The sequence below is a fragment of the Equus caballus genome, chromosome 1, assembly GCF_041296265.1.
Source record: "Equus caballus isolate H_3958 breed thoroughbred chromosome 1, TB-T2T, whole genome shotgun sequence".
In the NCBI taxonomy this organism is placed as follows: domain Eukaryota; kingdom Metazoa; phylum Chordata; class Mammalia; order Perissodactyla; family Equidae; genus Equus; species Equus caballus.
The window spans coordinates 86,812,309-86,826,121 of NC_091684.1; positions in this window are offsets into that span (position 1 = coordinate 86,812,309).

The following is a 13,813-nucleotide window of genomic DNA, read 5'->3' on the forward strand; positions in this document are numbered from 1 at the left end:
GAGCCCTATCTTCGGAAAGCCCAGGCCAAATCCTGGGCCCTCAGAGGTGTGCAAGGACGCGGCAGGAGAAGGGCTATATTTAGAAAGCCTCTAAAGAAGGATGCCTAGAGCCTAGGCAGGGTGAGCGGCGACCACCTTCGGCCGAAGGGAGGGCGCACAGCAGCTCCACCCGCCCGCACCTCCTCTTGTTTTGGAGGCCGCGTGGTCCTATGTTATTGGCCGCCGTGGAGCCCGGTCCTGGAGAGGCGTAGGGATCCCCGCAATTGTAGTTCCCGGGTTCGCTCGGCCGCGGGTTCCCACTTCTGGCCAGAGGCGGACTCGCGGCGGAGCAGAACCACAACTCCCACAAGGCCCCACGCTCGGAGGGGCGTGCCCAGGGCGAGGGGGCGGGGCCGTGATGCAAATAATATCTCGGCGCTCAGCTTCTCCGCCTACCCACAGGCCCTTCAAGAGCTCGGGGGGCTTTCTTATCGCTGAATAGGTGTCTGATCCTCTGTTCCCTGGAGTCGCTCACCATCCGGGAATGTCGCCTCGGACCGGCGCTCGATGGGCAGCGTGCGCCACAGTGTTGGCCGGGGAGGGGCGGGGCTGGGGACTGGGTTGCGCTGAAGCTGCTGGTGGTCCTGGGTTTCCTCCGGAGCCTGTCTCAGGCCCGGGAAGTCGCAGGTGGCTGTAGGGGAATCCCGGGGCGGGGGAAAACCAGAGCCGGAAAACCCTGGAAAAAAGCCCAGCCGCGAAGGTGCTTTAATTTTGGCTAAGAAGATAAGCAGGAAAGATGACACCCAAATCTATGGGATGTCTGTGGACCTGTGCTGAAACAGATCTGTCCTCCGCAATTCTTTATCTGTCGTTCATAGTTTTTATCTTTTCATCCCTTGTGTTGCCTTCTGGAAGGATTCCTTGGCTTGGTATTCCAATTCTGGTTTGGTTTTCAGCAGCGCCCATTCTGCTCTTCAGCCCATCTCTTGAGAGGTTTCATTTTATCTCAGTAGCTGTTTGTATTTCCAAAATCTCTGGTTAATTCTTTTCATAACTTCCTACTGTCATTTCAGGAGGTGATAGTCTTTCTTATTCCTATGCTTATTTTAATTATACTGATTTTTAATATCCTGATCACTTTTTTAAAGTTTCCTCAGGTGCAAATTCTCTCTTAAAAAAAAAAAGAGAAAAAATATGTTAAAGTTGTTCCTTTTTTCGTGGTTTGGTTTTCCTGAAGTGTTGGTGATGCTCACTCATTTTTTTTGGACCTGAGGTCCCCTGTTTTTCACTCTCTTTGCAGGGCGAAGTGGGATGAGGAGGCGGGCATTACAGGGCTTAATTAATTAATTAATTAGTTGATTAACGAAAGTGGGAAGAGACAAGATTTGTAGCCTCGTGGCTACCTGGGGTCCCCCCCCCACCCCCACCTGAGCCTGACAATCATTGGGATTTTCTTGTGTCTCTTACTCCGGCTCCCATACTCTGTTGGCAGCTGGAAGCAGAGCTCCCGTTTTCTGCTTCCTGAAAGGCTGTATTTTGGTGAAGCTTCCTGTTCTAGTGTGTCAGCCAGTTACCCTTTCAGGTTCCCCTGGTCCCCTTCCTCCAGGTTTTCAACCCCCTTTCCTCAACAAATGGGGATGGTAAGAAAGAGTGATCAAGGAGCCCCCTCAAAATATTTTTTAGTATCTTTTTTTCAGTACCTAAAAGGGAGCCAAACATCTTCGCTAAGACTCTCAAAAGTGAATGAAAAGCAACACCAGTAATAACTTTGCTACAGAAATGGCAAACCATCTATTGTTTGTATTGCATATAAATAAGTTTTTAAAATTAACATTATGTTAAACATAAGAATTTGCTGGAGGTAATCATTTGAAAATTGGTGTTTTACACTTATTTCTTAGTAGAGCAAGGCACTCTAGAGTCATGCTGATCATCTATATTATATATAAGAACTCTCATAGTTCTTTAAAGGTAACACCATCCATTAAAAAAAGATAAGGTAAGCTGGAACACTGATCAAGGGCAATTGTTAGATTAACTCCTGTCTGTGCCCTGAACCCCTGTTGTTAATGGGCATAATTTAAAATTTGAACATTTACTTTTTTAATCAAGAAATTTGAGGGTCTGTTGTTTTCCACACATAAGCACTTCATTGATAGATGTATGATTTTAAGCAATCTTTGTGCAGGTAGCAGAGGACATAAAAAATAAAGATATTGTTTGGTATTAGGTAAAAAAAAAAAAGACTAAATAATTATGGCATGTAAAGCCTTCAGAGTACTGAGTTGGCATACCGCATTCCAGAATTTAATTACAGCAAACTCAGATTGAGTGAATGGTTTCAGTTACATAATATGTTCCTCACCTCACTCCGGATACCTGTGCATTTGCTCTCGCAACAGTAGGCGGCTACCTACGTTACCAGCTCCCCAGACTCAGCTCAGTACAATGGAGAATCAGACTTTATCCATTTCAAAATTTAACCTTCCTTTTGTGGTTTCCCTTTTCCCCTTCTCTTTCAACAGATAAGAAAACTGCCCAGCAAAATTTGTATTTTTGACCAGTTCATGAGGATATTAAAAAAACACTATTAGCTAACTAATTAGCTATTACTAATTAGTATTACTAATACTGATAGCTGGAAATACATAATTTCAAATGTGGGTGCACAGGTATGTTTAGCTCAAACTTGACCATAGAACTTTTTTTTTGCAGGCTTGTGGTAGAGTGAGAGAGTAAAAACAGCTCAGCTATGAAAAAGTCAGACACGCACAGACATCACAAACGTGATTATCAGCTGAATTACATTGGTGGTTCCTTGATACCCAGACTGACCCTTGCTTGGGTGGAAGAACTTCAAGCACGTCCATAAAAATCAAGTAATTTTAGGGACGGGCCCAGTGGCATAGTGGCTAAGTTCACATGCTCTGCTTCACGGCCAAGGGTGCACAGGTTCAGATCTGGGTGCAGACCTAGCACCGCTCATCAAGCCACACTGTGGCAGCATCCCACATAAAATAGAGGAAGATTGGCACAGAAGTTGTTAGCTCAGCGACAATCTTCTCAAGCAAAAAGAGGAAGATTAGCAACAGATGTTAGCTCAGGGCCAATCTTCCTCACACGCACACACACACACACACACAATCAAGTAATTTTAAACCCTATGTTCCTTAGGGCCCCTCTTATCTTATGGTCTATAATGATAGTCTTTTCAAAAAACTGTTTTATGAAAGCCTGAGTTTAGGATTTCATCCTCGCAATTTGTTAGTACACTTTCTAGAGTGGGAAAGAAAGCACAAAACTGTGGAAGAATGCCTCATCCCTGCATGGATCAGATTTTACCATGCAAGAGTTAGATAATATAACACACTGCACACCTCCCCACCCCCAAGCTTCCGCTTCCCTATAGATTTGAAGCAGGAACACTTATTTTAGATTTTGCTGCATTTTTTTAAAAAGATTTTTTTTTTTTTCTCCCAAAGCTCCCTGGTACATAATTGTGTATTTTTAGTTGTGGGTCCTTCTAGTTGTGGCATGTGGGATGCCACCTCAGCATGGCTTCATGAGCGGTGCCATGTCCATGCTCAGGATTCAAACTGGCGAAACCCTGGGTAGCCGAGCAGAGCGTGCGAACTTAACCACTGGGCCAAAGTCCTGGCCCCAAGATTTTACTACATTTTTATTTTATAGATGATATATCCACACTAACAGAACTCTAAGAAATGTAAAATTCCCCTAACATTCTGCAAACAACTCAAACTCTTGTCAGGAGTAATTGCTGTTTCCTTTCTAGACTCCATGTACGTCTATGTGATTTATGTAGTTTTAATTATGGTTGGATTTGAAAACTGCCTGCTATCTTATGCTCTCTCTATTTTTTCAAAAGCTCTGTTGTTAATCTAAGAGCAGAGAAATCAAAGTACATTGCTTTGCACATAAGCATTCTCTTGAAATTATACTATTTAAACTAATTATTAATGAACAATCATTAACGGAATGAAGAGAACAGAAAATGTTATCAAACTTCCCATTCAGACATAGAATTCTTTTGGGGTTAGATTATTCTCATTTCAAAGTACGATATGAAAAAGATTCACTGGAGGGCGGGGAGAGAATAAATGATAACTTAGAATAAGTTCTAACTTAAATTGGTAAATCAAAAGCTCTTTCTAAATGCCTTTCTTACAGATAATTTTATTAAAATAGAAAAGCCAGTAGAGTACAAAATTATTTGTTTCAAAATATATATCCTTGAACTTTCGTCGTTATGTAGGTAATTACCCATTTGCCCCATGGGTTGGTTAGACTTTTGAGAGGAAAGTAGTGTATAGAATAGGAGGATTTTTAGTGCTGAGTGAGGGCGAGGACTAGGGACCTTCATGCTGCCTGCACAGTCCAGCAGCAGCTTTCTGAGGTCACACTCTGATTTTGGATGGCCGTCCTTTCCCTCAGGAAGGGAGTGTTCAGAGTGAACGTGTCTATTTGAAGAGAGGACTATCAAAGCCTCTGGAGCTGGGCATGCCTCAGTCACTGGTCAGGTGCCTCACTGCTTCAGGTATTTGCACAATAGACTCTAGTTAAAATCCACCTCCAGCCCCTTACAAACTGTTACAGGCGATGGGCCTTCAGAGGCCTCTGCGACAAGACAAAGCCCTGGTGGTTAAAAACATAGAACAGGGTACTATGTAGCATACACGGTGTGACAAATTGACGTCAATTTTCACTCAGCGGTTCCAGTAAGCTGTTGTCCACTAGATCACAGGGGTGAGAAACATCTAGAAGTTTCCTAGAAAGTGGTGGAATTTTTTTTTTTCCCAAAGAAGATGAGGGTGGGCTTACCAGATGTAGGATGTAATGAATAAAGCATGAGAGAGAGGAATGGAATTACAAACTTTTGTTGTTGGCTTGTGTCAGGGAAGTGGGAGAATTCCCCCTTGCTTTTCCTTAAGGTTCTTATGGCTGGTTAAATAATCAAAGAGGCAGATTAGCAAGAGAAAATCAAACAAAGTTTAATAGCATGTATACATGGGAGAAACCCAGAGGAAACTGAGGAACTCAGCCATCTGGCTGAGTCCACCTGTTTAAGCATCCTCAGCTACAGATAAGGAGGACATAGTGACCTGGGACTTCAAAGGGGAGGAGGACAATCTACATAGAGATGGAATGCAAATGTTTGTTAAACAGGTTTTCCTAGGCCCAAAAAATGGGTTTGTTGGTGTCCTTTTATCACAGCTGTTTTCCATCGTACTATAGCTGTCACATGATGTGAGCTCCTTCCTGGAACAGGCCTTCTATGGTAAAGTCCTGTAGGCAGTTTTGGGGGGAAGGTCGGATGCTCTTCCTGAGTCTTTTGAGCCTTCATTGTCTTCAGCTCGAAATAGTCTGCATGCCAAAGTGGCACATCTTGGGGCGGCCTGCCCTGAACCCCATCACTTGGCAGGGGATGAGTATAAGGGTGTCCTGGGGCTGCACTGAGGGGGCTAGGCCACAGGGAGGTGGTGAATGACTACTCCAAAGGGGAGATGGCGTTTGAGTTTGAGTATCAAGAAACCACCGATGTAATTCAGGCGGATAATCATGTTTGTAGTGTGTGTGTGTGTTGTGTGTGTGTGTGTTAATTCTTCATAGCTGAGGATACTGAGTTGAATAGTTACTAATATCCTATCCAAATCCAACATTCCTAATATCTATGACTTCTGAGGCTGAAGTATAAGAGACAGCTAGAGAGAGAAATGTTGCACCCCAGAAGCAGGGAGCACAGTATATAAAAAACAGTACAAGTTTCTCAAAAGTCTGAAAGAAGGCTTTATCAATGTATTTGTCTGCTCAGGCTGACATAGCAAAATACCACACACTGGGCAGCTTCAACAACAGAAATTTATTTTCTCACAGTCCTGGGAGCTGGAAGTCCAAGATCAAGGTGCCAGCAGGGTAGTTTCTGGTGAGGCCTCTCTTCCTGCCTGTAGACAGCTGTCTTGTCACTGTGTCCTCAGACAACCTCTTCTCTGTGGGCCCTCAGAGGGAGAAGGTGGGGAGAGAGAGCCCTGGTGTCTCTTCCCCTTCTTGTAAGGACTCCAGTCCTGTGAGATTAGGGCCCCACACCTAGGACCTCATTTAACCTCTATTACCTCCTTATAGGCCCTATCTCCAAATATGGTCACATTGGGAATTAGGACTTCAACACCTTGGGTCCACAATTCAGTCCAACCAACCAGTGTAGGAAGAAAAACCATAAAGTGAATCCTAGAGTGGTCACACTGTGCTGCTGGGAGTGTAAGATGAGGGTATAAAAAGTACCTTTGCAGTCCAAGTAGGATGTTAGTGCTAGAGGCTAAAGAGAAAGTCCCACACCTTCCACAGGTTTGAGTATGAGGCAGGGACAACCTTGAAGGGAAGATATTTGGGAATCCTCTGCCAACCACTGCTTCCAGCCAGAGATGATTCTGAAGTGAGTATTTATCAGAGCCTAAAGTACTGCATATAATCAAGAATTTTGGGGTTGGAAAAGTGCCACCCCAAAGCCTGACAAGTCTGGCGCTGTTGCGTAAATTAAAGAGTACTCTCCTGGGAGTTAGGAAACCTGGGGTGACTTCTGTTCTGCTGCTAACCAGATGTGAGACCTTGGGCAATTCCTTAACCGTCTAAACTCTACCACCATGTGACCGTGTTGTGTGTCCCAAGTCCCGAAGTTAGTTTGTTTTATCCATAACCAGACAGGTCCTTTGGTTCCCACTGAGTTAATTGGGTTGATCATCACAATACATCAGGAGCATGACAACCGTTAGGTAGTGGTTCACTTCCCCTTGAGGAGAGTGGAGAAGCTCTAAGAGAGGGCTGACCAGTAGGGGAAATCCAGCCGGAAGCAAACACCTCGTCGCTGGTAAGATCACAAGTCCTATATCCAACATGGCTGATGGAATCTTGGCCCTGTGTCTTGCTGTCTTTAATCTAATAGTATGATTCTTTGTTGTGTTAAGTCCCTTGCTGCAGCAGAGTGTGAAGAAAGTGGAGGGAGCTGTGACACTTGGGGCCTTTGTGGAGAGTACTCTAGTAGTACAAATAGCAAGAGTTATCAGTTTTGGAGAGTTGACTCTACTCTGTTCCAGGCACTGTGCTATGACCTGGGTTTATAGTGGCGAGATAAGAATAGAAGGAAAAATAGATGCGAGCTCTGTTGCCCTGAAGCTGAAACCCGCTGTTGTCTTTCAGTGCCCCATTCCCCTTTGTCTTCTTGAGGACTGTGCAACCCCACCAAGTGCCTGCAGGGTTGGAAGTGTCTTAGTTGGGAAAGGGCCTACGGGGTCCTAGTGAGCTCATAAGGCTGGCTTTGCTTTAGGCAGAAGAAGAGACAGGCCATTTCTTCCTTCTGCTTGCTGGCTATTTTATAATCTGCTGGTGGTTTCTACTTGATGAAAATTGGTGAAATTATCTTGCATGGCCAAGTTGTTGAGCATGAGATAGGAGTGGAGGAAGTGAGCCTGAGACGGTGGAGGAAGAGAGGGTCCTGAGTGGTTCCTCCCACTCATGGGCAACAAGCTGATTCCAAGAATGTGGTTGGTGACCGGAGGATGACAGGGTTGCTGTGTGGAGTGGTTGAGAACTTAAAAGCAACGCTAACAGCCAGTTCTGTTAACTGATTTTCTGAATGCAATTATGGGAAGTGCTTTGTGCTGAAAAAGATGATCTTTGGAACAGAGGGCCAGAATTATGCAACAAGTTTTACCAGTCATTCATTTTATTACTTTTTTCATCCTGAGCGCAGCACTCATTAATCTCTAGCCTAGTCAATCTATTGGTTATAAAAATGAACTTTCCTCAAACTGACATTTCTCATTTTATAACCTCTTTTAACAACGCAAATCATTCTAACTTTCTCCCAAATATATCTACTCCTGACTAGAAAGAAAGCTTGAGAGTTTTCCAGCTCCATAAACATTTACGAAAAATGATGGACTCATTCTAGTTACTTTTTTTTTTTCCTGCTTTATCTCCCCAAACCACGCCCCCCCCCCCCAGTCCCCGGACATAGTTGTATATCTTAGTTGCAGGTCCTTCTATTTGTGGCATGTGGGACGCTGCCTCAACGTGGCCTGACAAGCGGTACCGTGTCCGCGTCCAGGATCCGAACCAGTGAAACCCTGGGCCGCTGCAGCGGAGCGCGCAAACTTAACCACTCGGCCGTGGGGCCGGCCCCTCTAGTTACTTTTTAACGCTGTTGACTTGCCAAACAAGGGAGAAAGTAAATATCAGAAACCTTATCACCAAGCACAAATTGCAATTTATACCCAAGTCAAGATGTAATTCAACAAATAAGTCATCAGCCTCCTCAGAAGCCTTTTACCCACACCTTCTAATATCTCTATTGTGCCATGTAAATGAAGTAGTTGCCACTGCCTGGCTGCCTCACTAATCACAATTTAGCTTACTTGCTGAAGTACAAATAAATTGTTACATTTTCATCCATTGCTTTCACATTGATATAGAATTGTTCGTTGGCTGATTCCTAAATCAGGAGCCACAAAATTTTAATAGAATAACAATATCCTTGATGGCATCATGATAAGAGCCCAGTGCAATTTTCTCAATTTCTACAATTACTTAAACATTAAAGTAAATGAATCAAGGTCATTGTCAAGGTCACCATCAAAGAGAGTCATTAACTAGAGGAATTTCCCATTGTTCTTCAGGATGATAGCCTCTGAGTTGACAGGTCCCATTAGTTGGTCACACACGTTTGGCAGCTTTGTGGACTTTTTGGCAGCTGAACAACATATCTCTGTTTGAGGCATTGTAATCTTTTTTCTCATTCCAAGAATGTCAGTTTTGCCGTCTTTCGTGTTACTGCCCTCTTCAGGAAAGTTTCTGACTCAGAAGGTTGAACTAGTCCTCCAAGGGAATTTTCAAGAACCACCTCAAAAGTGATCACCTGAGATATCTTCAAGATAAAATTGAAATTCTAAACAACATCCATAATAAGTTTGCTAATATTGATAAGGAAAATATTTTCCCCTAAATACCATAATACTACATACATACCTATATGGAAAGATAGCTAAAAAAACAGAGTAGCCCAATAAATGAAAGAAAAAGTAATAAAATTCAGAAGAGTGTGACTACTGATATGTGGGCTCCATGAGAGCAAGATCTTTTCCTGTTTCGTTTGCTGCTGTCACCAGCACCCAGAACATTCCCTGGCACTGTAGCCATTCAAAATTAGGTTGTTCGGAATGAATCACTTTGGCCGTTGATTGTGAGGTAGGTATTTCATGGTCCTCAGGCAAGGAGTGGGATTTGTGTTGGTATTTCAGAATGGAGGAGCCAAACAGCAAAATCGAGAGGCTAAGCCATGAAAGGATACACTTTGCTGGACTGGGGTAGGTCTGAGTACATTTCAAGCATTATTAACCTGTGGCTGTGGTCTGTGTACATTTTGATAATTTTCCTCTGAAAATGAGAGGCACACAGATGTCGTCCAGAGTGAATTCTCTTTGTCCGGATACCGAATCACCAAAAGATTTGTCCTGACTGGCTGCTGCCCACTCACTCTGGGATTATAAGTATTTCTCCCCCCATGGTTTTTCTGGTGTCGTGAACTTTCAGGTTGACCTCTCCCATATTCGGTCCCACTCCCCTCACTAGTAGATTACTTGCAATGTTTGCAATCTTGGAGTTTCAGTACTGTCTGACTTTTGGTCAGTATTTTCAGGTCTTTGAAAGTCAGTGTGTATTTTACATTTACACCGTATCTCAGTTTGGACTAGCCACACTTCAAGTGGTCAATAGCCACATGCGGCTACTGGCCACACAGTATTGGAGAGTACAGGTCTAGAAAGTCCACACATTCTTCCACTCATAAGAGATTGTGAGTTATGCTACATCTGAATTTCAATAATTAGCTTAAATGATGGTAGTAACTCAATCATGGAATCATCTGTTCTAAACCCAATGAAGCAAATTCTTGCACTGCCCCTGTCTGTGCCAGAGTGCTTACATTTCTTGTTGTTGTTGTTGTTTTTGAGGAAGATTAGCCCTGAGCTAACTGCTGCCAATCCTCCTCTTTTGCTGAGGAAGACTGGCCCTGAGCTAACATCCATGCCCATCTTCCTCTACTTTATATGTGGGACGCCTACCACAGCATGGCTTGCCAAGCGGTGCCATGTCCACACCCGGGATCTGAACCAGCTAACCCTGGGCCACCAAAGTGGAATGTGTGCACTTAACCACTGCGCCACTGGGCCAGCCCCATTCTTGTTGGTGTTGTTTTACTGCTTCTCCTTCACTTCATGATTGATAAAAGAATTAGTGAAATGTGTGACTGCAAAAAAAATAGGAGGGTCGAAGACTCTCCTTGACCAAACTTGAGTCAGTTTCCTCTGAGTCCTCTTTCTGACTAGGCCCTGACCTTGGGCTCCGTTCTTTAGTTAGATTTATCAAGAATCTGCTGAGTCACTTTATCAGAAAATCCCCTATCTTTGATATCTGATCAAATTCCTCATCCCCCACCCTCGATATTTTATCACCCTGGCCAGCCTTAAATAATCTTGTCCAGTTGGTGCAGCCAAAATCCCCCCTTCCTTACTGCTGATGTTTCCTCTTCATTTTTTTCCCACCTGCTCCCCCCGACCTGCTCTTTGGTGATAAATCTCCGCTTGTCCTTGTTGTGTTTGGAGTTGAGCCAGATCTCTCTCCCATGCTACAAAACCCCATTGTTGTAGCCTCCCTTGACTGAAGTCTTCCTTATCATCTTTAACAAGTGTCAGAGTAATTTTTTCCTTCACAGTCAAAAGGGTGCTCATGGAGAATGATAGCAAAAAGTGTAACCACCTATAATGGACATTTGTTGGGTTTGCCTGATCAATAACCTTTTCCTCTTCCACTGAGGTACTACTCTTCTCAACTCCAGTGGTGAAGGGATACAGAACATCCTTGACTCTAGGAGATATGTGTGAGGGAGAGACATTCATAATCTTTGTCTTTCAGAACTGCCCCTGAAGCTTTCCTCACAAAAGAAAATGCCATGGTGTGGCTCTCCTAATCTCTGGCAAGCCCCTTAAATTTAATTGACTGCTGAGTCTGCCATCCCTTGCCAAACTATGATTTTATTGCCATTCCTCTTGACCTGATAGAGAAGGCAACTGGAAACAGCAGGAAATGGCCCTAACTCCTGCACCTCCCACGCAAAACATGTGTCAGCTCCTGTAGACGTCGTCCCCACTCCCATTCCTGTAGACATTGCTCAGCCATTCGATGGGGTGGACAAATGCCGCTGGTTGGTGGTGTGGACAAACTGGACAAGCTGCACTTGCAGCAAAACAAGGATGAGACTCAGTTCCTCAAACTTAACTGGGAACTCTAAGGCTTACAGCTGCCAGGAGGCCACACTGAAGGCACTCAACCTGTGCCTTTCCACTGATATGGGTCTGACTCCAACAACTGTCGACAACACTTTGTTTCTAGGGACACCATGTGGTCCTCTGGTGCTTCACTTCTTCATGGAAGTCAGGCATTAATTTACCTCCTTTCCAAAAACTCATGGCCTTGCACTTTAGGACTGAGGCTAAGAGACCTTCAGGTCTTTAAGGAAACACCATCAGGAGGTCATGTAGCCCTAAGATGATTACAGAGGTCTCCCCCAAATGAAGCTATTCGTGGTTACTTAGGGGAACTTTCCAGAGAGATAAGTGATTCATTACTTGTGCACACATTGCAGATAGTTTTCTTTACAATAGGACTCATCCAGTTAGAAAAGATGGTACAAAATTTGTTCCTGACTTTAAGTGATCACCAGTTTGGCCCTGGGAGGCAGTCACGTCAGCCTCAGCTCACTGGCCAGGGTTATCATCGATGTCAGAATTGCCCTAGACTTCTTCCTTGTGGATGGAGGTAGAGACTGTGCAATCACTAATACATCTTGCTGCCTGTAGGTTAGTGCCTTGCACCACGTGGAAAGGTCAGCACAGCACCTTTACGACAATGCTGATTTATGAGATTCATTGAGTTGGTTGGGTCTAGGACCCTAGGGGGCGTGGTTGAGGTCAAACTGCAGGTTGGAGTGTCAGAGCATCAGAGTGTCTCACTTATGAGAAAATTCACAAGAAGCCAAGAGAGAGTAGAAATAAGGAGTGGATAGTGTTGGGAGACCGTTCTCCAGGGATCTCTCCATTTCTGCACATTTTGTAAGCAGAGGCACTGAAAGACTTTGTTCCAGACGGTCTTTTCAAAGGTGTTTATGTAGTGAACATCCTTGAAATATAAGAGGAGTGCCTCTTTCCAGAGCAGAGGGCAGGTTTGTTTATTGTCCAGTATGAGAAAGATAATGTTCCCCTCTAGGGAAAGGTCAGCCAGGCTTACTGTCCATTAAAAAAGATTTGGTGGTCGGCCCAGTGGCACAGTGGTTGAGTTCGGTGTGCTTTGCTTTGGTGGCCCAGGTTCGCAAGTTTGGATCCCTGGCAGACCTAGCACGACTACTCATCAAGCCGCAGTGTGGTGGCATCCTACATAAAATGGAGGAAGATTGGCACAGATGTTAGCTCAGCAACAATATTCCTCAAGCAAAAAGAGGAAGATTGGCAACAAATATTAGCTCAGGGCCAATCTTCCTCACACACACATACACACACACACATGATTTGGGGTCCCTATGCTCAGGGTTCCTGAACTGTGATGCAAACCTACTGTGCATGCAGCATCCACCTGGGCTGCTCCATGTTACCCCCATGGCACCTGGGGAATGAAGGGAACTGACAAGAATATGAAGCTACTTGCCGCGCCTTTGGTGATAATAAAGTTTTTTATTCCTGACTTAAATACCTTGTATTTTCTGCCAGTGTTCATGAAACTGTGGCAGGCAAGCTTCTTAGCTTGCAGGTAGGGTAAAACTTCAGACTCTTCACAGTTCTTGATAAAGTCAAATAGGCAGTTGAATTTACAAGTACAGAGTTCGCAGGAGTGGTCTGGGACTTATGTGTCCTGAAACAGCTCTAATTTGTAGATGAAGAGCCTGAACCTTAGAGAGGAACAGCTTGTCCATGGTTATGGCAAGGTTACAGCAGAGCTGAAACCAGAACCAGGTCTATAAGCTTATTGGTTAAGCCTGGTTGTGAAGTCAAGCTGCTTGGACTCAAATCTTGGTTCTTTTAGCTACTTCTTGTTCTCTGACCCTGTTTCATAATTTAGAAAATGGGGATAATAACAGTACTTGCCTTAAAGAGTTATCCTGAGTTTTGAATGATTTAATCCTTGTCAGATATTTACCACAGGGCTTAGCACATGCACACACATACACAAATGCTTGGCACTCAAAAAACTGTTCCTTAATATTAAGATTACTTATCAGTACACTTTGTACCCACTACCAATTGGCTCTTTGTCAAGAACTGATTAAAGCAGGATTGTCATATGGGGAACTTTTAAGGCAAACAGTGAATGTTACCGCCCAAGCGGGTTTGTCTGCCCACCGTAAGACACGCCAATAGTCAGGAGGCAAGGAGGTAGGAGAGAAAGGACTTTCATACAGCTTGCTAGCAAGAGGGAAGATGGCCAACTCATGTCTGAAAGAACCATCTCCTGGAACAAAGACTACAGACCAGTTATATATGGGGCCAGTCTCCAGATGGGGGAGGTGGCCGGTCTCAGGGTGGGGCAGACATCTGGTCCCAGTTCCTGAGAGTCCTTTGTTTTACTGGATATGCATCAGAGAATGGAGCAACACCCTATACCCTGATATTCCAGTTTCATTGATGACGGCTATCAGCATAGGCTCTCTGCCTGGGGGTCATCACATTCCTAAGGAACTCAAAGGAACAAAGTTATCATCTTTTTTTTTTTTTTAAAG